This window comes from Carlito syrichta, unplaced genomic scaffold (genome assembly GCF_000164805.1).
Source record: "Carlito syrichta isolate Samal-C Ts95f unplaced genomic scaffold, Tarsius_syrichta-2.0.1 Scaffold308996, whole genome shotgun sequence".
NCBI classification, from domain to species: Eukaryota; Metazoa; Chordata; class Mammalia; order Primates; family Tarsiidae; genus Carlito; species Carlito syrichta.
In genome coordinates this window covers 421,202-447,508 of record NW_007253092.1, presented here as the reverse complement: position 1 = coordinate 447,508, position 26,307 = coordinate 421,202, and positions in this window count along the sequence as shown.

The following is a 26,307-nucleotide window of genomic DNA, read 5'->3' as shown; positions in this document are numbered from 1 at the left end:
TGTGGCACGCTCCCAGCCACCACAGCCTCAACCTGCTGGGCTCCAGCGATCCTTCCGCCTCAGCCTTCCAAGTAGCTGGAACTACAGGCGTGAGCTCCCACGCCCAGCTAATTTTTGATTTATTGTAGAGATGAAGTCTCGCCAAGTTGCCAGGCAGGTCTTGAACCTGCAGTCTCAGGCAATCCACTCACCTCAGCCTCCCAAAGCGCTGGGATTACAGGCTGAGCCACTGAGCTCTGCTGACAGTGTCTTTTTACTCTCTCTTCACATGGTGGAAATGGATGGCTAGCTCTCTGTGATCTCTTTTGTAAAGGCACTAATTCCATTCATTGGGGCTCTGCCCTCGCAACTTAATCATCTCCCTAAAGGCCCGCTTCTAGATACCATCACCTTGAGGTTAGGGTTTCAACATGTGGATTTTAGGAAGACACAAACATTTAGATCATAGCAAGGTGGAAGAACGAAGTTTTAGGAGGTCAGGGTCTGTGTCTTTTTCACCTTTATTTTTTTACCTTTGTAAGTATACCAGCTATCACAGGTTATTGCTACACAAATACAGCATCAGAAGGGAATAAGAATGGAGAATGAAGCCCAGGCTCCAGTGAAAACTCATGACCTATTGCTCAAGTCCCAAACATGAGCCAGTTTTTAGACACAGAACCCATTGGTTGAAGGTCAAGTCTCAGTAAGGAAGGGTTCTGCAACACTGAAAGAGTGTATACAGTAGGGATATCCCAGTTCTTCCTTAAAGGGACCTATGGACATTTACTTGGGGAGCCATCCCCTCAGGAATAGGTTATGTCCAGCTTGTTCCAAAGCTGTTGGTTAAAGGTCTGAGTTGATGTTGATTCCTGCAGAACCAAAGCACTGTCTCCATGTCTCTGTTAGAGGAGGGCTGTATGGGACAAGTAATAATGGAGTAAAAATGGAGTCATGACCTTGGCCCATCATATGGTGTGACTCCAAGGTTCATAGACCAACTGGTGGTCATTTCCCAAATTCTTGAATGTAGAACAGGTAAGAATATACTTAGCTTGGAAGAATCCTCATATTGACTTTATGACTTGTGTAGTAAAAGCTATTGTAGGAGAGGCCAAGTGGAAGCCCCTAAAACTGCCTTCCTGTACTAGAGTAGTCAATCAAATGCAGTATGTTATCTTGGAAAGAATGACAGAGGTATGTGCTGCACTAAATGACTTCCATGATGCAAAGGCAGTGGCTTTCATCATAACCACCAGTCTAATTTTTGCAAAACCAGAAGGATCACAGCATATGACAATGAACTATAGCCAACTTAATCAAGTAACGGCTCCAATTACAGCTGCTTTGTCACATATGCTCTCTTTACTAAAGCCGATCACCACAGCATCAAGTATGGGAGGTTTCTTATTGATCTATGAATGCATTCTCTTCCATCAGGTAGGAGAAACAGAAGCAAGTAGCATTTGTCTGGCATGAACAAGAGTGCACAGTCATTATGTAGTCCTAGGTATGTGTTGATTCTTCTGTACTCTCTCACAAGATAGACTGAAAGGACTTGGATTGAATGGACATTCTGCAGAATATTGATCCACTATGGCAAATACTCTAGATGCTTTAGTAAGATAAATCCTCCAGAGAATGGGAGATAAACTCACCAAAGATCTGGGGGCCACATTGGTGAAGGTATAGGTATCCAGTGGTCTAGGGCATGCTGGGGTAGCCCCTTCAAGTGAGGAACAAGTACCTTATTCTTAGTAAGGAAGAAAGTGAGGAACAAGTGAATCTCTGGGTTCAATGGTACTCAGAAAGAAACATAGCAATTGTTAGACTTTTTTGAACTTTGAAGGCATTGTATTCTGTATTTGAGAATATTTCTCTGGTTTATTTATCAAGTGAGACAGAAGGCTGTTCGTTTTGCATTGAGCAAGAACGTTCCTTATAGTATAAGCATTCCTGCTGTTTAGACTATATGATTCAGCAGACGCCATGGTCTTAGAGATATCTAGGTAGAATGAGATGTTGAATAATGCCTCTAGAAAGCCCCCAAAGGAGAGTTTCCACACAGACCCTGGGGTTCTTAAACAAGGTCATGTCAACTGTATCATAACGGTATACATCATTTGAAAAATATCTGTGGTCATGCCATCAGACACTGGCAAAGACGGAATATCAATAATACACATGCCAAAATGTTTATTATGAGCCGGATGCTATCAGTCCCACCATGATAGGAGGCTAGGCAGGTCCAGGAACATCTGTTGTAAGATGAAAATGGTACATCCTGGATTGGGCTTGACCGTGTCCAGAGGTCCCAAATAAGCTGCATAAACAGGTGACCCAGACCTTCATATCACCTACCATTTTACACTGATGCCTTTCCCTTAACTCACTCCTATAGTCACATAAGGGATTTCTTATGACTAGGAGAGAGAGGAGAAAAACCAAGCTTGGCTCACAGTGGAGTCGCTAAGTAGATTGACACAAACTGAAAACGGACTATTTCTGAACTACTGCCTGTCTCCTGGCTCTGAAAGACACTGAGGAGAGGAATCCTTCAATTGACAGAGCCTCACACAAGTACTGTGTCTGGACAGAGCCTCATACAATGGACAGAACTTCACATAGGTATTTGTCTTCTCTTTTGTGTAGAAAGAGAAGCAGTTTGAGGTCAGAATATACATGGGCTTGGGGGAGTGACAAATGACATGGCTGGTTTTTAATGCACTTAGTAAAAAGGGGGACAAGAAATTCTGGGGAGGAGGTATGTGGATGGATGTATGGGAGTGGTCCTAAAGTGTAAAGATCTTTGAATTGCATGCAAACGCACACCAACAGCCACTGTAGTAAAAATACACACAACTAAACAGATAGGATAAATTGGTCAGTGGATGTCAGTCTCTACACATGGCTTCCCCAGTTCATGGGCAATGGGCTTATGAGTGGAGCAGTCATGAGGGCAGAGGTGGAGACGGTATATAAGCCTACCAGCAAAGACATCTTCTCACCAAGGTTGACGTAATTACTGTTGTTGCTCAATGTCAGATCTGTCAGCTTGCTGGGTTCAGTGGCTCAGCCTGTAATCCCGCACTTTGGGAGGCCGAGTGGTTGCTTGAGCCCGCGGGTTTTGAGAGCCGCCCGGGCAACTTGGCAAGACCTCATCTCTACAATAAATCAAAAAATTAGCCGGGCGCGGTAGCACGTGCCTGAGTTCCAGCTACTTGGAAGGCTGAGGCGAAAGGATCATCGGAGCCCAGCAGGTTGAGGCTGCGGTGGCCAGGAGCGGCCACTGCACTCCAGTCTGGGCGACAGGGTGAGACTCCAACTCAAAAAAACAAAACAAAACAAAACCAGATCTGTCAGCTCAAAGAAGCTAAGTTCTTCAAGTGGACCAGCAAGATGCTTGTGGCAAGACTGTTCTACAGGACCCCTACCATTCTGGATAGAACAGTGATTCTTGTTCTCTGAGACAGATACATAGTCTAGATATGGATTTGTCTTTCCTACCCACGAGACCTTGTCCATCCCAGGGTTGACAAATTATCTGATGCACCAACAGGGAATCACACATAACATCTCCTTGGACTGAAGTCTTACCTCATGGCAAAGGAGATGCAACAGTGTACACACAAACATGGTATCCACTGATTCTACTCTATGCCATGCCATGCAGAATTTGCCAACCTGATAGAATAGTGGAAACACCTCTTAAAGACGCCTTTGAGTCACCAGCTTGAACGTAGCACCCTAGGTGGAAGAGGGGCTATTTTTCAGGATGGAGTAGGCTTTTAAAACCAATGCTATTATACATGCTATATCCTTAAGAGGTAGAAAACATGACTCCAGGAAGTAGAAGGGACTTTGTTCATCATTTCCTTCATCAGGACTGACTAGGGACATTTGTATTTTCCAGCCACATGGCTTTAGAGATCCTGGTTCTCAGAGGTTGTGCTTCAACCAAGGAAAGCAGTGAAGGCCCTAGGGAATGAAAAGATAGGGCTGCCCTTCTGGCCACTTTGGTCTTCTTATGCCAACAGACAACCAGGCATAGAAAAGCTTACCGTGTTAGGAGGAACGGTTGATCCTGGTAACCATGGGGGAGTGGACTGCTGCTACCCACTTGAGACAGGGAAGCATGTGTTTGGCATTTTGGTAAGACTCTTTGGTGGCTCTTACTGCCCTCAGGTGGAGTTTAAATTACAGTTAGGTAAGTACAGTAAACATGGCCTGATCAGGGATGGCAAGATGATCTGAGACCCTGCACAAAAGTTACCTTGAACCATAGACGTGCTGCCCAAGGGTAAGGGGAATCTGGAATGGGTGGCAGACCAGGGCAATGGTGACCATCAATGATGACCCTGGACCTGCTGCAGCAATGTGAGCTGAAGTTCATTCCACTAACAGTCCCCTTGAAAGCTCCCTTAGAACCACAGCACAGAATCCAAGAGAAGCCACACATGCGTGGAGTGAACTCAAGGTGAGGAGCAAGTGCAAATGAACAGTGAGGGTGGTAGGGGGCTGAAGCAGACACAGCTTGAATTTACTTTCCTAGGCTGAATGGCCCAGCTGATATGGATGTCAGTGGCTCACAGCTGTCAAGTCTTTCTTTCTTCATAAAAATTTCCCTCAGTTGATGGGAGCGGCTTTGCCCTGGAAAATTCACACTGCCCCTCCAGGATAGAGGGCCATAGGCAATGACTAACTGATGAGGGAGTATAAAATGCAGGAACTTTTGCATTAAGTGGTGATATGGTAGAGAAGACAACTCCGCAATCTGTTTATGCTCCAGAACTTTCTCCATCCCTCACCACGGACCAGGCCCAGGCTCGATCTACCCGAGAGAGAGCAGCCTTGCTCAATTCTCTCCCCTCCTCTGCCACGCTTCCCTCTTCTCTCCCCTCCCCTCACTGTTTTTGTTTGTTTGTTTGTTTTTGTAAAACACTACCTCAGTAAATCCTATGCACCTGACTCTCCGACTGAGGCTCTGTTATTCTTCATTCTTTGGACCTCTGGCCTGGGGAGGCAACATTCTTTTAATTGTCCCAGGAATAAAAATAAATACCCTGGCGAATGGAGCCACCAGATGGCAAAATTTTGAGAAGTGAAGGGTCCCATAGAAGACAAAATTTGCTCAGGGGCACCTCTTATTTTTGCACTTTTGATTGAAGCGCAATGAATCGAAGAGAAGTACATTGAAATGTCTGGCCTGCTGCATTTTCATGAGGACACTACAGGAGAGGAAGACATAGGAGATACCACACAGTCTAGCACAACCACGGCCCTTCTGCTGCCATTTCACAGGCTACCGCTGGTCACGTGGCCTGCCAATAAGAGGAGGGGAAGGCTGGGTAGGGGCGAGACTAGGAATCTCTACAGCAATAAACACAAGTTTGCCAAAACCATTTTATCCCCCATGAATTTTCTTGGGTATATGGATTTCTCTCCTTTTCTCCAGTTTTGGTGGCCAGCTCAAGCCATTCTAACTAATATACAGAAGATGAGAGACTTTGTGTTCAGTGTCTTTGTTTCGATGATAAATTTGAAAAAACTTGATTGATTTGGGCTAAATTTTGTATATCATTAAACGATAGGAAAGCCACCTTGACTACAGTTTGAGATCCAATTGGAAACAAAATGGTAGTTAATAAACTTTCTAGTGGGAATGTCTTCTGCAATTTTTAACAGCTTGCAATGAAATTTTGCACATAGATAGAGGCTACAAAGACACATGATTACACCAAAAGAGGGATACAATTTAGAGAATCACTGATGATACCAGGAAAAATGTAAAAATAATTACAGATCCTTTGACGTTGACGCGCATTCTCATAATGACTGCCATTACTTGTTCTGGGGCCACATTCCATAATGAGTCTTTTTTGGGAACTTAGCGTTGCATAGAAGTGCCACTGATAGATACTGTGTTTCTATTAATGAATGTGTAGTTCTAAGCTGTAACAAAGGCAATCCTGCATTATTCTGTGCACAAAATTCTGCTGAATTCACAGACAGGTGACATTGTGTGGGCACTAATGTATATGAAGCTCTCTGTTGTAATAAGGCTGCTATTATCTTTAACACAATAATGCTGAATGTGCTCTGGACTTATGGCAGGTGCTGTTAGCTAAGACTGGACTTAACTCTTTGGGGTCCAATTTCAGCAGCTTCTTACAAGTTTATCAGTGATTTCTAATCTCAGAAATCACCATTCTTGTCTTTTTCATTATTTTATGTTACTGCTTTCACTCTTCCCTTCCCTCTCACCTCGTGTGTTTTTATAATGACCCCTTCTGCATCCAAATGCTTCTTCATGTAGAAATGCATTTGAGTTCCTTGTAGATCCTAGATATTAGGCCTTTGTCAGATATACAGTTGGTGAATATTTTTTTCCATTCTGTGAGCTGTCTCCCTGCTCTTTTGATGGCTTCTTTTGCTTTGCAGAAGCTCGTTAGTTTGATGAGGTCCCACTTGTCTATCTTATTTCTTAAGGTATCGGCCTTTAGGGTTCTGAACAGGAATTGTTTGCCAGTTCCAATTTCCATAAGGGTGTCTCCTGCACTTTCCTAAGATTCTTACAGTTAGAGATTTTACGTTTATAAGCTGGACTGGATAAAGAAAATGTGGTACATATACACAATGGACTATTATGCAGCCATAAAGAAGGACAAACATATGGACTTCACAGCGACTTGGATGGATTTGGAGTCGATTATACTCAGTGATCCATCACGGAAACACCGAACAGAGTACCGTATGTTCTCACTCATAAGCAGACCTTGAACTATTATAATACTATAAGAAAGCATTTGGCAGTAATGGGAAACCGTCGGGGGAAGGTGGTTGGGACTGGCAATTGAGGGAAACTGCTAGGGGAGGGAGGGACATGCCTCATCAACAAAGGCACTTGCATAAGCAATGTTTGTATACCTAACCCTGCATTGTACCCCACGTCTTTATAATAAAAAAAGAGAAATGCATATTTTGTCCCTTCACCTGTACAGATTGTTAACTTAAATCTTTGTCCTCCCCGTCTTGGGAAGATGCACTCTGTGCTCCACCTGCATCTCCCATCCTGTTCCTGACTTACAAGTGGTCTCTATGGAGTGTCATTTCTCTCCAGCACTGCATTCTCTTAGCAGCAGTGTCTGATCTGGGCTGGAAAAGGCCATTATACATCACCCGTGATTAGACTTAGACACAGTACTCTGGGCCAACTGAAGGCTACATGAGGCAGAAGGAAAACCCTGGCTCTGTTTCCCCTGATCAGGGCACCAGCAGTCAAGGACCCACGTGCCCATGTATTGGGTGGTCTCCACACATAGAGGGAGCTGACCTGGGCACATGAAGGGGCCTCAGAGACATTTCATTCTCCTCCGTTGTCTATCTGCATATGATCCACTTTGGGGATTATCTGGGAGAGACCAGCCGCCACTGGTCCATCTGGCCTTTGCCTCTCATTGGTTTCCTCCCTCACCTCTGGCACCTGTCTGTGGCCTGCAGCCCAGCCACAGCAAGGAGAGAATTGGGAAGGAGAGGCCACCGTATCCCTGGGCAGCTATTCCTGTCAACTGAAAAGGCCATTTAAGCAAAACACTTAATTACCTTTCCTCTTCTCTGCCACCCCTGGGAAAGTATGAGCCAGTCAGATAATGAGCTTGGAGAGAGTGAGCAGCTTGGGAGGGCAGAGATTTCCATCCGACTGAAGAGTGACCTCATCTGATCCCATCACGAAATGGGGAGCAGAGAGGACAGCAAATGGGTGAAATAAACAGGCTCCTCTGCATTGTGGCTTCATTATTTCACCTGTCACATTGCAGATTCCAGAACATTAGAGAGCTCCGATTCACAGGGAAAGCACCTAGGCCCTGCCTGCGACTAGCCAGTCCTCTGAAGTGAAGGTCACTTTCTGCAGCTTGGTGCTGTGTGAGGAGTTCTAAATGGAGCGTCTATCCTGCACCACCATTGCATTTGGGAGGTTTGGGCAACTCACTCAACCCTGTAGGCCTCAGGTTTCTGATGGATAAAATGAAGACATTGAACTTGAGGGTCACTAAGGTACCTTTAAATTCCATGAAGCAAGAAAAATTGTTTGGGCTGTAGGGGAGTTGGGAAGATGAGGTCTCCTCCAAGCTGAGAGGGGGTGCTGGCTGCAGGTGGGTGAGGTGCTGTGGCTGTATTCTGTATCCTGGTGCCCCTTGAGGGTGTCAGTCAGGCCAGAGGAGCTGCCGTCCCTGAGCTTGCCAGGACCAGTGACTGGGGTTCTGTCTGCAGAAGAACAGTCTGTCGAATGGAAGACATAAAGAGCTGGACCTCTGAGGTGAAGGAAGGCATTGCCCTACAGGAAGAGCCTGGTGTCCTCCATGGGCTCATGTCAGCCATGTCCGGAGGGGCCAGCAGTTTGCCTGCCTCTGTGGCTGAGCTTGCTGAGTGTCATTTTTTGCTCCTGTCCATTTTGACCTCAGTGAGACTCATGTTTTCTGTTCCCTTGTTTACCCTGCCTAGACCTGACATCTGCCCCGTGCTAGCCCAAGAAAGGACTGTGACCGTGGAACTTCCGGCCCTCTGTTGCAGCCAGGTCACCCCCACCACCACCGGCCCTGCCCTGCCACCTCCCACTGGGCCCCATCCCATGCCTGGAATGTGATATCTCACCCACGTTTACATTCTCCCTCCCGCCCAGGCCTCCCGCCCACCCTCTGGAGTCTGGCCTTGTCTTTGCAGCCGGACTTTGCTGCCTTCTATTGCCCTGTGGGCGGACTCAGAGGGTGAAATGGGAGAGAGGGATTGAGGCTATCATACCCTGGAGAGAGCCAGCTTGGGGGACTGAGAAAGTCACTCAGTTTTACACACTCATCAAATCATGGAGAGCTTGTTACTAAGTGCTGGGTTATAGCACTGAACACACAGACAAGAAGTCCCTTCCCCTGTGGTAGAGTCTGGTGCTGGAGAAATAGATGAGGACTAAAATAAATAGGCAAAAAAAGAAAAAAAAAACCCAAACCAAACCTTAAAATTAATTAAATAACTAAAATATGTATTTAAAATAAAATAAGTGTGGTAGAAAGTATCCACTATGATGGAGAAAAATAAAGTCATGAAGGGAGACAGGAATTCCAAGAGTCAGGATGGGGCTTGCAGTGTTATGTTAGATAGGGTGGTCAGAGGAGGTCTCACTGAGAAGGGACATTAGAGATAAAAATTTGATGGACACAGGAAGGGAACCATGTAGAGATCTGGGAAAAGAGGACTCCAGGTAGTTGGACTAGCAAGTGCAAAGGCCCTGAGGCATAATTGTGCTGGTGAATGAGCGGGATGGCAAGGAACCTGGTATGACTGGAACTGAGAGGGCAGAGTAGGAGATCATATTGGAGAAGTAGTAGAGAGGGTTGACGAGTTGACGGTGGACTGGTGGAGTTGGGCCCTGCAGACTGTGAGAGCTTTATTCTGAGTGAGTTGAGGGACACTGCAGGGCTTTCACAAAGGGAAGTCATTCTCTGGCTATGTTCACAGAGAAAACCAAAAGAGGATCAGGGCACAGACACCTCCTCCAGGTAGGAGGCGACTGTGATCACACTGGGGAGACATGATATGATGTGTCCCAGATCAACAATGGCAAAGGGGGTGGGAAATGGTCAGTTTCTCCACTTAAAGGTAGAGTGACACAATTTGCTGATGGCCTGGATGTCGCATGTCAGAGAAAGAGGGAAGACAAACGTGTTTTGGTGATTCTTGGCCCGAGCATCTACAAGAAAGGAGCGATCGTTAATGACAAGGAGAAGGGGTCGGAGGGCCAGCTTGGGGGCGGCCAGGGGCTCAGTGCTGGACATGTTCATCTAAGATACCTGTGAGTCAGCCCGTGGAGGGGTAGAGTCTGGAGCTCAGGAGAGGACAGTATAATTTGTATGATCACAGCAAATAGATGGCAGTCAAGGTCACAAGATATAAGAAGATTACAAATGGAGGGCGGAGGACAGGAGAGAGAGGGGCCAAAGACTGAGCACTGGAGCAGATCACGGAGATGAGGAAAACAAGAGAAAACTGGGAATGAAAGGCCCAGCTGAGAAGAAAACCAATGGTGCGGGCTGGGGATAGCTGCACCTGGGGATAGCTGGGGAGACTCTTGCTCAATAGTGGGAGAGCAGTCCCTGACAGGACACCAAGCAAGCCCTGGATTCAGAACTATTCTTAGTTGCCTGCAGTTGCCTGCAGAAGGCTGGCCTAGGCACAACCAAACAGGGTCACCTCTGGGCTCCTCCTGTGGCCGCCTCTGACGCAGGCCTGGAATCTGGGGCAGGTAGGGTTGCGACCAGAGAAGCTGGGTAAAGGCATCAGATTCCACCCGTGACCCAAGGGCTGGTATCCTGCGGGCGGCCAGGGCTCAGTAATGAAAGTTCCCTGGGAGATTATGACAAGGAAGAGGGAAAGTGCCGCGGGCTTATTGGGGGCAGGCTAAGCATCTGGGAAAAGCAGACCAAGCAATGGGAGACCAGAGCAGGGGAAGCAGTTGCTAACACAAGCTGACTAATCCTGCTGGATGAGGTTTCTCTGGCCTAGAGCTATCATTAAAGGGCCAGCCACACACAAATGGCAGCATCTTAAAGACACCTGGCTCACCTTCTGGCTTTTGGCCTTAAAGATTCAGTCTGCCACGTCTGGGTGTCTTCTCTGTGTGTTGAAAGGGCTAGCAATTCATTTTTATGGTTCCTCTAGGTCTGCATGTGGATAGACAGGTTGTTCAGCTTGTCTCATCTCTCTCCCATACCTGGGCACATAAATGTATGAGTCAGCCGTGGGAAGAGCTCCGAGTTTCTCGTCTTACATGCTGATAAGAATAAATTATGCTCCAGTGATCATTCCTAGCTACACGCACTACACAAACTAATCAAGACCTCAGGGAGCCTGGCAATCTCTGTGCACCAGAGGTCCTGGTATAAATCCCATCTGTCTAAAATTGTTACCTCATTGCTTGCTTCTGTCTCAGGATTCTTTTGTTCTTGGAGAAGACATACCTTTCGCACCGACCCTTTCATCATCCAGTTGTGGTTGAGACTTCCTTCCAGTCATGTACTTTACTCTTATCATGGACTAGGAACCATACCAATTCAATAAACCTCATCAACTGTAGTGCCTCACATTTGGAATTTGTAGCATTTGGCAGAAGCTGAAATGAAATGTACTTGGCTGCTCGAATAATTATTGATAGTGCATATTACTAGACTAAACACATTTGTAGGAAGGGTGAACTTAAAATGTTTAAGAAAAAAACTATTTTAAATAACCTCAAGCACCTTAAAATATCACTCTGCACCCAAACCATTGATGCCAGGTACACATAAATCTTCTGTATTCACAGAACATGTCTTTGAGGATTTCTGACAGATAACAATTGTTTAGCCTACTTTTAATTTATAGCAATAAAACTATATTCAACCCCTACCATTCACCCTTTTTGTTAATTTACTTTGGTCTTCTCCATAATCAGTGGAATATTTAACTTCATAACTTTACCTTTCAGGGAGGCACATCTTGGTGCCTCAGTTGAATTCTGCTTTCTAAATAACATAAGTAAAATGCTTTTCAAATTTTTCCCACACTTCCTATAGATGAGACACAAATTCCAAGAGAGAAATATCATGGAAGCTCAGGAAGAGATAGGCCTTCCTTTCTGAGATGAGTGATTTTCGTTCTTTCAGCTCTTGTGCTTTTAGACTCACGTCACGGTCTTTATGAGGTGAGCAAAACCAAGCCTCTGGTATATTAATCAGGGGAATATGAGCTACTACAACAGAAGAGTTCCCACATCCCAGCAGCTTTACATACTAAAAGAATATATATCTTGCTCAGTAACACTCTCAGGCCAGTCCAGGCCTGGGCCTTTACATGTTGGCTCCATTCGACTTACAATGTAACTCCCCACATCATTCCAGGAGATTTCCATTGTGGCTATCTAGGAAGAGAAAAGAGCAGGGAAGATTGCATGTGGCTTTAAGGTCCAGACTAGGGATTGGTGTATATAAATTCTGCTCTTCTTCCACTGACCAGAGCAGGACTGATGTGGGAACAGGACCACTCCTCCCTGCAAGAGAGGCTGGGAAATGCAGTTGTAAATCATCTGAAAATGACAGGCTCCATGCCAAAATAGTCTAGTTGTGTGAGGAAGACAGGATCAGGCTCTCTCTCTCTTTCTCTCTGAGACCTGAGTATCATTTATCACTGAGTACCTGACTCTCATAATTTGGGACATTGAACCTCACATAACTAACCCTGCTTTCTCCTCGCTGGTGAATCAACTCTGCTCTCAGGCAGTTGTGGAAACAGATTTCAAACCCACCACACTGTAGCTGTGACATTTTGACAACTTACTTAACCTTCCTGAGGTTAAATTATTCTGTAAATTATTCTCCTCAGTTCCTTATTCAGTGTAAGTGGGGTTAACAATTCTCATCTCGTGGGATATTGCAAGGGTTGCATTAGATACAGAAGGAGAAATCACCTAGCACACTGCCTGACATCAGTTGGACACTCAATTCCCACTGGCTTCCTTCCTGCCTTTCTCTGCTCAGGGAAGGGTGAACTGCCAGGGTCTTTGTCAGAACGGTGGTGCCTCTCCTAGTAGAGCTACTCTCCTCCCCCACCCCGCAGATTCCACGAAGATCTAACTGCAGCAATCGTTCTTTCCAGTCAGGCAGAAAGCAGAGGGTCTGAGGGTGAGGAGGAACTGTGAGCCAGACAAAGGCGCAATTACCCCCACATGACTGCCTACTAAGAATTCTGGCTGCAGAAAAAGGCTTTTCTGCAGTTTGTTTTTGCTATTTCTGCTCCAAGAACCCAAGAGGTAAGGCCTTCAGTCAATAGGACAGTCCAGCTCTCTTTGTTCTGGTGTAATTCAACTTAACTAAGCTCTGGCATTTTCTATGTTCCACCTCTTTTTACGCACATTTTCTTGATTCATCAACAGCTAGCTACTCCAGTTAGTACAGTTTCCATTGATCAGGTCCGGCTAACCCTAGTATACTTCACACCACACACACACACACACACACACACACACACACACACACACACCCTCCAAGAAAAATTTGGACCCTAAATGAAGGGTGGGTTGGTACCCTCTTTTTCAGAATCAATTATAATCCTTAAATCTTCTCATTTTTATATAGGCTTATTTTATACTTAGTTCTGGTATCCCACTTGGAGCCAGTCAGAGGACAAAAAACCCCCCCCAAAACCCAAACCTTTGCATTTGTGATACTGCACAACTGTGCACCAACAAGGATGATATTCTGGGAAAAATCAGCAAAAGCCTTGACTGTTTCCATTGTAATCCTAAAGATTAACAGAAGAAATTGCTAGAAGTGGATGGATAAAATTCTTAGAATAATCCTGCCCAAGCCCTCTAGAATTCATTTATGATGCCTTTATATATTTCATTCTTTCACCTAGAAAGATTCCAAAGCACCATCCGACTAAATGGGCTGTGCTGTTAGAACATGACAGTTGCGAAGGGGTTAGACTTGAAAATGTCTTTTGAAGGAGTGGTGGGGGAAAAAGTCCTATTGATGCTAATCAAAAATCTGCGGAGATGTTTTAAGCGATTGTCCATGGGGGCACAGACACAGTAACTTTTTTCACTCTGTTGAAAATGTCAGGGAAAGTGTATGACCCAGAGGGCTAGGTCAGCATTGACCTAGCTGGAAACTTGTTCAGCGGGCTGAACGGAAGAGCTTAAATGAGAGGTGTGGTCTGGCAGGCAGGGCTGGGGCTGGCGTGCAGTCATTGCCAGCTGGTGCCATGAATTGGTAATGAGTGAGGGGTTTTAGTGGGATTGCATCGGATGGGATGTGCTCACTGCAAGAAATCAAGGCCAGAGATGAGAGTTTGGCTGGTGTTTGAGAGGCACATGATCCAAAATCTGGGGCTAGGGTTGCAGATCATTCTTCCATTTCTCAACAGGAATATTTATTTTATTGCCTCCCTTCTTTTAGTCCAGAATCTCCCAGAACTTGATAGCAAGATATCAAAAGGAAACCATATATGGAGGATACTTCTGGGAGATCATAAATTTTGTTCCCTCTATTATCCATAAAAATAGAGGACACATACTTTGTAAATTGAGATAAAATTGACACATAATAAACTGTACATTTTAAAAGTATACAGTTTTAATTTTTTTTTTTTGAGTTAGGATCTCTGTCACCTGAGCTCCAGTGCAGTGGCTTATCACAGCCTTAACCTCCTGGGCTCAGGTGATCCTTATGCCTCAGCTTCCTGAGTAGCTGGGACTACAGGTATGTGTCACCACATCAAGCTAATTTTTTGAATTTTTGTGGAGACAAGGTCTTGCTACATTGTCCAGGTTGCTCTTGAAATCCTGGACTCAAGTGATCCTCCCACCTTTACCTCCCAAGATGCCGGGGTTACAGGTATAAGCCACCATGCCTGGCCTTAAGTTTTGGCATATGTATACTGTACACTCATGGAATAATCACCATAATCAAGATAGTAAATATATTTGTCACTCCAAAAAGTCTTCTTTTGTTTTCGTTCCAATCCTTCTTGCCTCTGTCCCTGTCTGCCTCATCCCCTCTTTTCTGGGCAACCTTTGGTCTACTTTCTGTTACAATATATTAGTTTGCATTTTCTAGAACTTGATATAAATGGAATTATATGGTACATGCTCCTTTTTTTTTGGCCTAGCTTCTTTCACTCAGTGTAATTTTGAGATTCATCCACGCTCTTTATGTGTTTCAAGAGTTCATCTTTTTATGGATGAGTAGCATTTTATCATATGGGTATTATATAGTATGTTTATCCATTCACTTTTTGATGGACTATTGTTTCTGGGTTTTGAATATTATAAATAAAATTGCAATGAAAATGAACATACATGTATAATCATTGTGTGGTCATGTACTTTCTTTTTGTTGGATACATATCAGGGGTAAAAAGCTTGTATATATAACAATTATACATATCACTTTTTAGAAACTGACTAACTTTTCCATTTGGTTGTACCATTTTGGTTCTTACACTGGCAACGTATGAGAGTTCTAGTTCCTCCATATCTTCACCAACAATTGATATCGTCAATATTTATAATTTTAGTCCTCCTAATAGATGCATGGTAGTATCTTGCATTTCCCTAATGACCAACAATTAATGATGTTGAGTATTTTTTCACAGGCTTATTTTTTTCTTGGTGTAAGTTCAGATTTTGTCTGTTGTTTTTGAGTGTTTGGTTTTCTTATTACTTAGTGTTTATGTCTTCATATCTTCTGGGTGCAAGATCTTTATCAGATATGTGTCTTGCAACTAGCATGTGGCTTGTCTTTAACTCCCTTAACAGTGAATGTGTAACCATTCTGCATCCTCCTTTGCCGCTAGGTATGACTGTGTAAGCAAGTTCTTACTCACGGAATGTGAGTAGAAACGTAGATGACATGTGCACCTTCTGGGTTCAGTCTTTTAACAGTGTGTCTGCTTCTTCAGGCCCTCATTTATGTCTCCAAGCTGCTGTTCAGCTATAATAATGCTGGGGAAGAAAATGCCCTGAGGATTCCAGAATGACCTTGTCATTTTACTTTGATAAAATCATGAATTTTAGAGTCTCTTGTCAGCCCTTGGCAGCTTAATACTTACTACAGCCGATAACATCAAGAAACATATTCCTTCTTCCTCCTTCCATCCTACTTTGAGGACTTTCTAAGCAAAAGTTTAGATGAGCCTTAAGATGAATTCATTTTTCTAGAAAAAAGAATAAAGATTTCTTGAACTTTCAGCAAGGTACTGTCCTATGGGATCCGTCCACAAAGAGGAATAAAACTCAATCTTTGTTCTTGAGAAAATGATGGTCTAAGGAAAATCTTTAGATTTAAGTGCATGACTAGCCAGTCTGAAGCTGTTGAACTGGTTGTTCAGCAGTTTAGGGATAAGATTTGGTTGAGCTTAGAGGGACTCAGAGAAATGTAGAAATTTCACTTCAAATTGGTATTTTTCACTTGACTTTCTGCAGAAAATAACATTAAGACAAACTAAACTTTGAACCCTCAGCCTGACAGATGGGAACAAGGTTCCAATGTCTAGGTACCGACAGACCCGTACTTAGTGTCCATCTCCCAGGTTGAGTGCTATTGTGCAGTTGCCATTTATTTGAGATCTTATCATGGGCAATAGAGTCTACTAAACTTAACATAATTCAACTAAGCTACTTCTCTTAAGAACTGAATTAAGGTTTATTGGTGAGAAAACTGATTCAGAGAGGTTAACTAGCTTGCCTGAGGCCGCAGGGCCAGTTAGGAATGGAAGAAAGCTTCGAAACTAGGCCTGCTACCAAAGTCTGAGCCTCATTTCTGCAAAACCTTCTGTCTTTCATGGGAGTAGCTTTGGATTTAGATTCTTCAGAGAATTGTTCCAGGAATCTCTTCATGGAAGAAATAACTTCACAGACTCAATTCTGCTCCTATAGTCTTCTCGTCCCCAGGATTAATGACCAACCTCTATTACTCAGAGGAATTTGTGCAACTCCTTATTTCTTTATATTCAAGCACCAGCATGTTTGGCTTTTGTTTTCAATCCAGAACCTGCCCTGGATTTCACAGAACAAAAATTCAACTTCATTCTAAAAATAAAGTGACAGTTGGTCACTGAAAAACAACCCAGAACCCAGATCCCCACTTTAGCTGAAGCTGAAATCTAGGCCTCTGGTTGGATTCTTCCAACACCAGCTTGACGCCTTACCAAGAACCTTCAAACCTATCAAACCTGGGGAAAAGGAAAGAAACCCTTTCTTTCTCTTGCTGTTCCAGATCAGATAACGCTGCTGATTAGTTCCTCCACTATTAATTCACACCGCATGTACCCATATGCCAGTCCCTTGCTACAAGGCCATCAGCTGTATTGCTTCCTGCACAATCATTCATATTTTGCCTCATGCCTTCCCTTCCCCACCTCTGCTTCCGGCTCCTCCCCCTGAAGTAGCACAAATGGTTGCAAAGAAAATGTGTCAACAGGTAAAATTTATAGGAGTTTCCTGGCCCACACAGAAATGAGAACCACAGTCATCCCCAAAGGAGAGATTTCCTTACCCAGACACTAAGCCTCTTGAACATGCCCTGATTCATTCGCACGGGAGTTCTCTAGAGAAACCAGTTATCTTTTTTGTGGAATCAGAGTGTGGTGCTCCTCTTTGGGAAGGGTGGCTTTGATAAATGCCAGTGGGATTATTTAGTTGCAGTTACAGAAAAACCCAACCCAAACTGGCTTAGTCAAAAAAGGAATTGATTGCCTCACGGAAACTGAAAAGAGGAGGGCTGGTTTCAGGCTTAACTCCACTCTGGACTCTAGAGTATCAGTAGCACCTGAGCATTTTTATCTTTATTTCTTTGTTCTGCCTTTCATTATATTGACTTCAGCCTTGAGTTTTATGGGCACCAGAAGGTCTCTGCGAACCTATTAATTATCTTATGTCTTAGGTCAGAGTGTCTTTTCCAAAGGATACAGTGAAAAATGTCATTGTGTCTCATTGGTTCTGACTAGGTCACATATGATCCATGAACGTCAGTGGACAGGAAAATGAGACATGCTGGTAGCGTCACCCCTAGTCCTGTGTGGAGTCAGCTCAGTGCAACTGCATGGAAATCTGGCATGGTTACCAGGAGGACACTAGAAGTATTCACTGCAGTGAGTTTTACCTTCTGAAAAATGGTGCATGTGTGTCACATTGGTGTCCACTGCACAAGTCAGCTGCATACCTTGAAATAAACCACATCTGCTGACATGAAATAAGAATTCACACCCAAAGCCAGATTTGGAGAAAGGGCTACTTACTAATTTAACCTCTGGAAGAAGTAGAATGTCAAAATTTTGGTAAGTGTGTCAGTATAGAAAATTCACTCCAGAGTTCCTCAAACTTTGTAGGAGGACCACCCTATTTCTTTAAAACAGGAAGATACTCTATTGACTTAGTATTGAAGTCTAGTGCAATAAGCCTTTTTTATGTTTTACTGAGGTTTTTCTTTTTTAAAAAAATGTTATGAGAGGACTATGCTATTTGAACAATAAGGACCTCTGTAGCAGGATCTGACTGGTTCTGGAGGGAGTAGAAGAGTTTATAGCGGAAATCTGAAGCTTGGGAAGTCCCTAGAAGCATTTTGACTGCATTACGGTACACATGCCAAAAGAAGCTCCCCTATGTTGTTTTTCCTTCCAGTCACTCAACTTTTCCATATGTCTTTCTAAATAAACGTCTGGGACTAGGTTATTCATCCTTCTTACAAACTCTTGACCTTAAGCATTCAACCCTTTAACCACTGAACATTGTTAGTTACTATGTGATTATGAAACACTAGGTTTCTATGCAATCGTTATGCACTTCCTTTCTTCAAACTTCTTATTGTTTATTGTGTATCAGATCCTCTGCTAAAGCACTTCACATGCATTATATCATTTATTCTTAATAACTATGACAAAGAGACTTACTATTATTCCCATTGTCTGAAAGATAAAACTTAGACCTTAAAAAGGTTAAATATTTTGCCCAAGGTCACAGCTAAAGCCAGACATCTTAAAATCATGCCACATAAAGAAGACAAAGGCTTTGCCCTCACCCTTCTGGTATAGCACAGGAAGACAGACCTATAAATAAACGAGTGCACTGAATGTTATATTGGCCATGATAATGATCTACACAGGGGAAAGCGAGGAAACAAGACAGAGAGAGAGAGCAGTCATTTCCCAGGCGGGGGCATGAGAGGTAAAATGGGTGTTGGTAAAAGTTCTCTAGAGGAGACTAAACTGAGGTACATGAGGAAGCGTTTTCCAGCTGCGTAGTGGGGCTGAGCATTCCAGAGCCAGGGACCTGCATAAGTCAAGCACAGAGGCACTGGAAACAGTGCATGATGGGAACTTTGCAAGCTGTTTGGCCCAGCTGCAGCATAGGATTAAAGAAGGATGAGCATAGGAGAACACAGTCCAGTAAAAGCCTAGTTAGAGTGAGAGGTATTTGATCAGGAGAAAATGGGGAGCCATTGAAGGGTTTTAAGGTGAAACGTGGCATTCATTCAAACATTCATAACCAGTGGTTTTTTAAAAGTTTAAAATAAATTTCCAAGTTTTCATTTTTGAGCTTTTTAATTATGCAAAATATATGTAACGTAAAAATTAATATTTTAACCATTTTAAGTATACAAATCAGTGGCATTAGGTATATTTACAGTGTTGTGCGACCACCTCCATTGTTCGTTTTCAGAACTTTTTATCATACCAAACTGGAACTCTGTACCCATTAACCAGTAACTCCTCATTCCTCCATTCTTCCATCTCTGGTAACCTCTATTTTACTTTCTGTCTCTATGAATTCACTTATCCTGGGTACCTCATAAAAAGAGAACTATACAATATTTGTCCTTGTGTATCTGGCTAATTTAGCTTAGCGCAGTGTCTTCAAGTTTCACCATGCTGTAGCATGGGTCAGAATTTTGGTCATTTTCAGGTGAATAATATTCTATTGTATGTATACCACATTTTGTTCATCATCTACCTGTTGGTAGGTATTTGGGTTGTTTCTACCTTTTGGCCACTGTGAACACTGCTGCCATGAGTAATGGAATACAAGTATCTGTTTGAATCTCTGCCTTCAGTTTTTTTGGGGTATATACCTACAACTGGAATTGCTGGATCACATGATAATTCTATATTTAATTTTTTGACCAACAGCCAAGCTGTTTTCCACAGAGGCTGAGCTATTTTTCATTCCTACCAACGAGAGTACGAGGATTCCAATTTCTCTGCATCTTTGCCAATGCCTTTTGATTCTAGTCATCCTAGTGGTGAGAAGCAGTACTTCGTTGAGGTTTTGACTTTAATTTTCCTAATGAATAGTGCTATTGTACATCTTTTTATGTGTTTTTAGCAATTTGTATGTTTTCTTTGGAGAAACATCCATTCAAGTTTCTGCACACTTTTATTTGGTTATTTGGGTTGTTTTCTAATTTTTTGTTTTGTTTTGTTGTTGTTGAGTTGCAGGCATAACTAGACTAACATGTTTCACACATCAGGCTGATCAGATTTGTGTTTTAGAAATATAGCCATCTCTTGGTATACATACGGGTTTGGTTCCAGGATACCCTGTGAATACCAAAATCCTTGAATACTGAAGTCTCTTGTATGAAATGGTGTCATATTTGCAAATAATATATGCACATCCTCCTGTATATTTTAAATAATCTCTAGATTCCTTACAATACTTAATACAATGTAGAGACTGTGCAAATTGTTGCTATAGTGTATTGTTTAGGGAATGACAAGAAAAAGTCTGTACGTGTTCAGTACACGTGCAACAGTCCTTTTTTCCCCAAAAATATTTTTGAAGTGTGGTTGGTTGAATTCATGGATGTGGAACTCATGTATACAGAGGGCCGACTGTACTGTTCTGGCTGTATTTGAGGGAGGCCAGAGTAGAGGTTTAGTGTTCAACTAAAAGGTGATGGGAGACAGAATTGAGTTAGGAGCACTAGGGATTGAGACCAAGGGGCAGATACATTTTTAGTTTGACATATTGACAGAGACATCACTAAATTAATGATCCCATCATGCTGTTTTTATTTTTTATTTCTTGAACCAAGTGGATTGAGAAAATGTGTTTTTGTCTTATTTTTACCAGAGTAAATTTTATTTTTTAGATTCAAGAAGCAATAGGCAAACTTTCTCAGCAAGCTAAGCAAAATAAAAATATATAAAGTAAATCATTTGGTGTGGAACATTCTGCAAAGAAAGCGGTCTAGTGAGGTAGGTGTCTTTTGGTGGGAAATTTGTGGGCTGTGTAGTGGGAATGTTCCTTTGCTGGTAGAATTGGAGATGACTTAAATGGTCATCAATACAGAAATGATTACTAGATTATGAAAAACCAGGCAGTAGATCGATACATACTATGTAGTGACATGAAATGATATTCAAAATGTGTTGTTAAGTAAAAGGTGAGATCCAGAACATAATGTCCAATATAATATTTATGTTAAAAAAAAACCTATTTGTTTATGTATGTACATATTTACAAATACATAGACTAAGATCAAGAGAGTATTTACACAGGGCGATTGGGAAGGAGATTGAGCAAAAGTGAAGAGCAACTTTGTATTGTATTATCTGAGTTATTTTAAAACTTGACCATGAGAATATATCCATGTATTCATGACATTTTAAAAAGCACAAGTGTTCCTAGATTGATAGCTATAAGATTGTTTTTTCTGTTTTTCCCTCTACCCGTGTCCTTCCCTATCCTACCTTCCCTTCTCAAGAAATTTCTCCTCCATAATGCCTGTTGCATGGCTGTATTTTCCAGAGTATCCCACGTGGGTCAATGAAAATTGCCCTGAAAAGCAAGAGGAAACAAGTACACACATTCTCAATGTATAACAGTGCGAAGAACATTGTGTTTTATGATTTTTTTAAGTGAAAAATATCAAGTACACACTGCATTTCAGGGGAAAGTACCCTGCAGTGGTATTTGTGGGTCATTTCTGCCAAACTAACAAGACAGTTGGGAATATTGCATTATTACCAAAGATGTTCATTTGTAGTTTTTCTGCAAAAGCAAGGCCGTTGTCACACATGGATGTCATAACGAGCATTGCTGATGAACATTCCATGACATCAGTCTAGTCGTCAAAACACACATTGAGTACCTACCTGCTGTGTGAATGGCCCTGAGTCAGGGGCCATAAACAGAGTAGAGTAGGTAGTACTGTCCAGCCTTCAAAGGGATTGGTAGTGTAGTGGGGAGAAGGACACGGACATGTCAATCTGTGACAAAAGGTCAGAAGAAATCAGCTCTCCTGCACCTCCGATCTTCTCATTGCTTTTTACAGCATTAATCACATTATAATTTTACATTGATTTGCATGTCTCCTCATGTTAATCATCAGACTTTTCACTCCATAATGACAGACATTTCATCCATTTTTGTTCATTCATGTCTCTCCAGTCTCTGGCATATTTCTTGACATATAGAATGTGTGCAACAGATATATATTAATGAATGATTCATATATATGTAATATATAATTATGAAGACAAACCATATGATAGGATAGCACAAACAAAAAATTCACAACTATACTCCAGACCATTCTTTATAAAGCTACCACTTCAGAATCAATAGCTTCTTCAAGACCTTAATACAATTTAAATGCGGCTGCTAAGATGGGTGGCAGGGAGTTCTGTGAGTTAGGCGTACTTGTCATATGTGTCTTCATGAAGGCAAAACACACACAGCAGCCCACACTGTGTTGGGTGTGTGGTACCCACTAAGTGGTTGCACTCAGGCTACCAGTGTGTTCAGATAGGATCACATAATCACATGCTGACTTCTCTGTGCTAATTAGTTAGTAGATTATTTATAGGCCTCACCACTCCTCTGAAGACCCATTCTCAGTTCCTGTCCCCTTACCTCTCAGCAGATACCCTCACCTCCTGAGTCATGGAGAACACTGAGGTAACTTCCCACTTTCTTCTTTAATTTACCTACACTTGCGTCCATCTGTCCTCGAAGCCAGGCCTCCAGCGGAGGAAGATAAGATGGACTCCTTCCTGCCACATCTTCCTGCTCTCCCAGGATTTGTATCTTCCTGCCCTGCGTCCCTTCCTTCAACTTCTCCCTAACCTTCACCCTCTCAGGAGTTTTAAAAATTGCTCCCTTTGTTTCCACAAATGCCTCCTCTGCCAAGGAATAGTCTCCCGCTAACATTCCTTTCTTGGGTTCTCAGGCAGCCTGCAACCTGTCTTTGCATTTCAACTGATCCCTTTTCCACAGTGCAGACGGAGGGATTCTTTAGAATGCAGGGTCAAGGGCAATTCCCAGCGCACCAGCTCCAACTCTCACTTTTCACCATTTTAAGAAATGTAAAAATGATATTAAAACCTCCTAATCTTTCCCCCAGCCTCCCTGTTTCCTTCCTTTCTTTGGAATGTAAGTTATTTGCATACTTGAGTATTTATCAACAGTAGCACATTTCTCTGGTGTATCTTATAGCAGATAGAACACATCAAGCTTCTGGAAGCCTCTTGAGACATCTCGACTCTGGCCTGGCTTGTGTCTTCCTCTGCTTCTCAGGCACCTTTTCTTGCATCTCCGCTTCCTCTTGTCTGGTTCACTTCTCACTCTCCTGCTTTCTGGTTCTCCTCCCTGCTGGGGAGTATGACCTCATAGCCACCGTCTACATCTGCTCTGTCCTTATCTCTGCTTCTGCCAGCAATGTGCCTGTGCGCCTTCAGACTGCCCTCCATCTCCTTCCCATGGCTTTTTTCTCTCTCTTTAGCTGCCTTTTGTTCTGCCCTCCCATTGAATGCCCATGTCCTCAGGGTTCTGGTCTCTGCTTAGTGTTTACTCTCCTAGTTTTCCAAGCTTTCCGTAGGTGATTTTGTATATTTTGTGTATGTTCCGTATATCACGTACACTACTCTTATTTTAGCATTATTCTCTGGGCCTTCTAGAACATTAGTTCATCATTGAGGCTTGCCCAAACAGTTTCCTCTAGGGCCCTTTCTCTTTGATCTATGCTGGACGGCTTCTCCAGGTGCCCCTTCTCTCTTGCTCACCTTCATCAAGCCTCTTTCAAATCGTCCTCCCCCTGCCTGCAGAAGTAAGACTCCATTCCTGACCTGAAACTGAACAAATGGTGGGCAGATTCTGTGAACCCAGCTCTGTGCTGTGGAGGTGGAAGTAGAAAGAGGAAGGCCTTTTCTTCTCCTGCTCTTGAGGAAAGTCCATTAAAGAGGCTAATATGACTTTTACTAGAGGAACACATGCAACTGCATGTTGTGTGACAAATGAGGATATTTTCCCAAAGTGTATTAATTTCCTATTGCTGCTGTAATAAAGTATTACAAATTTATTCTCTGGCAGGTCTGGAAGCCAGACATCTGAAATAGTTTTACTGGGTCAAAATCAAGGTGTCAGCAGGGCTGGTTCCTTCTGGAAGCTCTAGGGCAGAACCAATTTCCTTGGTTTTTCCAATTTCTGAAGCCTCCTGCATTCCTTGGTTTGTGACCTTTTCCTCATATCACCTGACCTGTTATCACTTCTACTACCTCATCTGTAGTCAAATTTCCCTCTGTCTCCCATTTATAAGGACCCTGTGATAACATTTAAGGTCCACCTAGATTAATACAAGATAACCCCTCTAGGGCAAGATCCTTAATTTAATCACATTTGCAAAGTCCCTTTGGTATATAAAGTAACAAAGCACAGATTCCAGAGATTAGCACCTTTGGGAAGGGCAATCTTTAGCATACCACAGCCTCTCACACTGAATTTCACCTGCCCTTTGCCTACTTGGTCACCTATCTTTGCGATAGTTTTGAAAATTTTATTCTGACCATAGACCGTTACATAATAAGGTATTTTCCTTTAAATACACACATACATACAAGTTGACTTAAAGTCAACCTTCAACACATACTGACACATCTTTAAGAAAAAAAATCAACTTAGAGAGTGTAGTTTCTATCTTGCCAGTGTTTAATTTCACACACACACACACACACACACACACACACACACACAAAATCACACCCTGCCACTATTATTTCCTGTGAGGACACGTCAACATGCCACAGGTGACATCTAAGTGATGGAAGAATCTTGGGCTGGCTTGCTTATATGAGGGCAAACAGCACCGTCTCTTTCTAGTTTCTGAAGTCCCGAAACTCAGAGTGACTGTTGCTTCTCAACACTTGGCCCATCTCCAAGTCTCACTCACCTCCTACTTTCCTGGTTCATCCTTTAGTTTCCTCAGCTTTGCCTACTGCCTTCAAACCTCCAGTCAGATATATTTTCAGTGGGCTTCTGTACTTCGTCCCAGCAGCTCCTGACCTGTTTATTATCAGAGATCAGCTTCATAGAAGACAATTTTTCCATGAGGGGATACGGGGCGGGGATAAGGAAGATCATCAGGCATTAGATTCTCATAAGGAGCACACATGTGCAGTTCACAGTAGGGTTTGTGCTGCTATGAGACCCTAATGCCACCACTGATCTGACAGAAAATGGAGCTCCACTCTCCATTCACTCATCTTCTGCTGTGCAGCCTGGTTCTTAACAGGCTATGGACCGGCACTGGTCCACAGCCTGGGGTTTGGGAACCCCTGCTTTGTCCACTTCCCACTTCTGTAATTTTTTCTGTGGCAGTCTTATCCCACTTCGACAGCTTCAACTCTAAGTCGTGGGGATGAATCCCAGACCCATGTTTCTAGCATAAGATACTAAAAGCAAAATATTCTTTTGATAGTTTCCTATGACCCTCTGCTGTTTTTCTTGGTTGAAGATGTCTTTTTTTTTTTTTTTTTTTGAGTTGGAGTCTTACTCTGTCGCCCAGACTGGAGTGCAGTGGCCGCTCCCGGCCACCGCAGCCTCGACCTGCTGGGCTCCGGTGATCCTTCTGCCTCAGCCTTCCGAGTAGCCAGAATTACAGGCACGCGCTACCATGCCCGGCTGATTTTTTGATTTATTGTAGAGATGAGGTCGCGCTGCCTAGGCGGGTCTCGAACCCGCGGGCTCAGGCAATCCACTCACCTCAGCCTCCCAAAGGCGCGGGATTACAGGCTGAGCCACCGAGCCCAGCTGGTTGAAGATGTCTTAATGATTACACTCTAATTTATAGTTATTACATATTTTTTAAAAATCAGAATCCCACTCTGTTGCCCAGGCTGGAGTGTAGTGGCGCACTCATGGCCACCGTAGCCTCTACCTGCTGGGCTTAGGTGATCCTTTCCACCTCAGTCTTTCAAGTAGCTGGAACTATAGACACAAGTCACCACGACGGGCTTATTTTTTGAGTTATTGTATAGACAAGGTCTCACCAAGTTGCCCAGGCTGGTCTCGAACCCCTGAGCTCAGGCGATCCTCTTGCTTCAGCCTCCCAAGGTGCTGGGATTATGGGCTTGAGCCGCTGTGCCCAGCCATCATTACATACTTTAATGGCTTGTCCTGGTTGAATATTTGGTATGGCAATGCTCTTATTATCAACATACATCCAAAATAAACCTTATTTAATGTAGTCAGGTGATCTAATTCACTTAAAAGTAAAGGTAAAAACCAGAAAGATGCATTCAAGACAGTGATAGATTACACTAAAAAAAATTGATCCAGAGTATTTAAGTTTGGAACACAGATTTAAACATAGCTAATAGGTCGATCTATTGCTTCCCCTTTATAACACCAAAGAAGGGTTGATTATGGTGCTCACACAATAAATGAAATCCCACTTCCCAGGTCTCACCTTCACATAAAATAAAATAACACCATGCACCATAAGTATATGTTTGCTAGTGAAC